Source organism: Vespa velutina, chromosome 7 (assembly GCF_912470025.1).
Source record: "Vespa velutina chromosome 7, iVesVel2.1, whole genome shotgun sequence".
Lineage (NCBI taxonomy): Eukaryota > Metazoa > Arthropoda > Insecta > Hymenoptera > Vespidae > Vespa > Vespa velutina.
Window position 1 is genome coordinate 1,838,879 of NC_062194.1, and position 4,191 is coordinate 1,843,069.

Here is a 4,191-nt window from a genome sequence, read left to right on the forward strand (position 1 = left end):
AAGGAAAAAAGAACAAAACAGTACACGGTCATGATCGAGATCGAGATCGAGATCGATAACTAGGACAAACGAACGAACGAATGACCGATCTTATAGAAATTATTAATGTGAAATGACCGTCTCGGTGGAAGCACGAATATAAATATAATATGTTCTTTTTTTTTTGTTTGTCCTAATTTAATTTAATTTAATTTAATTTAATTTAATTTAATTTAATTTAATTTAATATAATTTAATTTAATTTAATTTAATTTAATTAATTAATTTAATTTAATTTAATTTAATATAATTTAATCCTTCGCCGAAAGAGACTCTTTAATTTTCTATCTCTTTCACTCCTTTTCGATTAATCAACCTTTTCCCTTCTTCTTCTTAATTTTTTTGCTTTTTTTTCAATTTTTTCTTTTTTTTTTCTTTTTTGTCTTTTTTTTTTTTTTTTTTAATATAACACCTAATTTTGAGAATAAGAGGCTAGATAGACGGTAGTGTTCGATTTGTTTTCCTTGTTATTGTTGTTGTTGTTGTTGTTGTTGTTATTGTAGTAGCAGTAGTAGTAGTAATGGTAGTGTCTAAGTGGTAGTTGTTGTTGCTTTTTTTTTTTTTTTCTTTTCAACATACTACTACCAGCCCTTTAGAGAGACGCAATGCCATTATTAATACAATATTATTTATATGAAAGAACGAACTGGTTCACGCTTCTATTTTTCTCCTCAACTCCCCTTCTCTATCCGATCCTCCCCTCCGATTCGGAATTTATATATATATATATAAATTATATATATATAAAGAAAAATATTTTTATCGAAAAACGAGGGGAGATTTAGTAAACCTTGCTAATGATAAGAACGCATAATTAATAATAGGCAATGTGTCGCACGCGAAATCATGTCATGTACTCTTTCGCTATTTCACTTTCTCTGTCCGTCTCTCTCTCTCTCTCTCTCTTCTTTCTCTCTCTCTTCTCTCTCTCTCACTCTCTCTCATCCTCGTACACCTATTCTCTTTCAAAATAGGGGTTACTATGCGCGCGGCAATTTCCAAAATGACGATTCTCGAGTTCCCTCAGCCCCCTTAATAATAAGAATGATTTTTCGTACGCGTGCAAAGATTTGAGTGTATAAAATCATGTAATATGCTTATATATATACATATATATATATATATATATATTATATACTTATATATATATATATTATATATATATATATATATACTTATATATATTATATATATGCTATTATATATATACACGTGTGTGTGTCTGTATCTGTATATCCATATAGTAGATTATTTGATCGATCAAAAATATGTTTCTCTCTTTTGTCATTCAGTTTGTCTTACTTTCTCTCTCTCTCTCTCTCTCTCTCTCATCTCTCTCGCTCTCTCTCTCTCTCTCTCTCTCTCTCTTCGTTTGTTAACGAGATTGAAACGACAAAATTGCAAGCGATCGGAATGACACAATGGCGATGATAATTTCTTTCTTTATCTTTCTCTCTCTCTCTCTCTCTCTCTCTCTCTCCCTCTCTCTTTCATACGCATACTTTCTCTCGCACTCTCTCATTCTTCTCATTCTCTCTCATTCTCTCTCTCTCTCTCTCTCTCTCTCTCTCTCTCTCTCTCTCTCTCTCTCTATTTCTCCTCTTTTCTATCTTTTGCAAATACTCTGATTATATACCGGGTCCCAAATCTTGTTTTCCATGAGTCTCATCCTAAAAACATTATATTCCTTCGTATGTTATTTTTCGCGTTTAGTACACTCCTCGCTGGGTGGCAGTGTCCGCCTCTCGCTTGGCGTTTCGTTTTATTTTTATTTTTATTTTATTTTTATTATATTTTCGTCCTTTTTTCTTGGTTTTTTTTTTTTTTTTTTTCTTTTTTTTTCGTTTTTTTTTTTTTTATTTATTTATTTATGTGTTATCTCTCTTTCTTTCTTTCGCTCTGCTTCTCCTTTTCCTTGTTGTCGATCAATCCCGTGTCACCCTCTTATATCAGATACTTTTTTAATTTATTTTGTAATTATGTAATATATATATACATATAGATATATATATATATGGAGATATTCCATGTATATATTTATTATTTACTATATATATATATGTATATAGTATATATAGAAAGAGACGGTCGAGCCGAAATCGCGCGTGTCACGCCTTATCTATCATCCAGAAATCTTTTCTAATTAAAGTAATCATCCGTGCACGTTTCTAGCACGGAAAGAGAGGGTGACGTTTGTTGTTTATCGAACATAAGCGCGAAGGGGTTTCTTCTTTTTCTTTCTTCTTTTTCTTCTTCATTTTCTTTTTCTTCGAGAGGAACGAACTAATGTTCTTTCATAGATCCGGTCGTCGATGATGTATATATCGCGCAGGAGAGGGATCGATCGATCGATCAATATTTGTGCCAATAGCGGAGAAATTTTCTTTTCTTTTCTCTCGTTTTTTTTTGGTTTCTTTTTTGTTTTTTTTTTTTTTGGTTTTTTTTTCGTTTTTTTTTTTTTTTTTTTTTTTTTTAATTACAAGTACTACTAGTTTTTACTGTTGTTTGTTGTTATTGTTGCTCTAACGCTCATAAGAGGATTCTTTTATGCTCGCAACAAAGCTTTTTCTTTCGATTTCTCTTTTATTTTTTAATTTTTTTTTCTTCCTTCCTTTTTCTTCTATTTCAATCCCGCATTGTACGTTTGTCACTCATTCTCAATTTGTCGCGTCTATTTTTCTATTATAATTTTCCCCAGTTTTTCTTTTATTTAATTATTATTTCTTTATTTATTTATTTATTTATTCATTTATTTATTTATTCACTCATTCCATCATTCATTAATTTATTATTTACTTGCGTGTTCTTAATTTTTTTGCTCCTTTTTTTTCGTCTTCTTCCTCCTGCCTTTAACTTTTGTTCTTTCACGCGTTGGTGTAGTACTTTTTAATCAGCCTTCGTCCTCGTCTCTCTCTCTCTCATTTTCCCACTTTTTTTTTCATTTTTTGTTCTTTTTTACTTTTTAACTTTTAATTTACTTCGACAGAGGTATAATATCTTGAATAACAGTTAAACACGATAACACGTGCGTGTGTACGACGACGATGAGCGATTCTCAACTTCTTTAAGATTTATCTTAGATACTCTCATTCCTCACATTGTTGTTTTTCTTCATTGTTCTTTTCTTATCCTTTTTCTTTCCTTCTCCTTTTCCCTTCGCTTTATATTTTTTTATCTGTTTTATATAGAGGACCATATATATTGATTGATTGCCCTCGTCAAAAAATGATCCGTTTGAATTTCTTTCACCGTTCTATGTATGGAAACCTGGACTTTTATATCTTCTGTTCGATTGCGTTACATTATTGTTATTATTACTATTATTATTATTATTATTTATTATTTATTATTTATTATTATGTATCATTATTATGTACCATTATTATTATTATGTATTAGCTTATTATTAGTTATTATTATTATGTATCATTATTATTATTAATAATATTATCAATAATATTATCGTTATCATTATTATTATTTATTATTTATTATTTATTTATTATTATGCATGCCCTTAGTGTTTTGCTCGGTCTCTCCCTTCTTTTCTCTTCCCTTTTTTTTTTTTCTTTTTTTGTTCTCTTTGAAAAAAAATAAATTTTGACAAAAGTACTTACACGAGGCAGTCACTATACCACATTCCATCTTTCTTACCACATATTTACTTTCTCAGTCCACGCCACTTTCATTCTTTATTTCTTTCATTCTTTCTTCTGCTCTTCTCTCTCTCTCTTCGCTCTCTCTCTCTCTCTCCTCTCTCTCTCTCTCTCGTTCTTTTTTGTATTTCTCAGATTGAAATTTCGCACATTAAAGCGCGGCGTGTTGTCTCTCTCTCTCTCTCTCTCTCTCTCTCGCTCACTCGTTATTACACGTCACAGGAATTTTATAAACGTACTGTTTCGTATTAGTATTAGTATTATTATTATTATTTCTTGTTTTTATTGTGTTTTTTTTTTTTTATCTTTTCGTTTAAAACTTGTTTGGTACTTACTACGGAATAACAACTGCGTACAATCAGTTATAATAGCATAGAATTACAGTGTTACAACATCGAGAATTCTTAGTGTACTTTGTATCTTTATGACAACGCGTGTATGTAAATTTCTTTCTCTCTTTCTCTCTTTCTCTCTTTCTTTCTCTCTTTCTTTTCTC

General features: G+C 30.2%; 1 protein-coding gene and 1 long non-coding RNA gene across 2 annotated transcripts in view; both read right to left on the reverse strand.

Annotated features, from left to right (window-relative positions):
- Positions 1-4,191, reverse strand: part of LOC124950341 (period circadian protein-like) — a 211,749-nt gene that overhangs the window by 20,844 nt on the left and 186,714 nt on the right. The gene's annotated exons all lie outside the window — the stretch shown is intronic.
- LOC124950344 overlaps positions 2,286-4,191 on the reverse strand; it is a 2,547-nt gene continuing 641 nt past the window's right edge. Inside the window, exon 2 of the long non-coding RNA XR_007101331.1 lies at positions 2,286-4,183. This is a non-coding gene — a long non-coding RNA (uncharacterized LOC124950344). The remainder of the gene's footprint in view (positions 4,184-4,191) is intronic.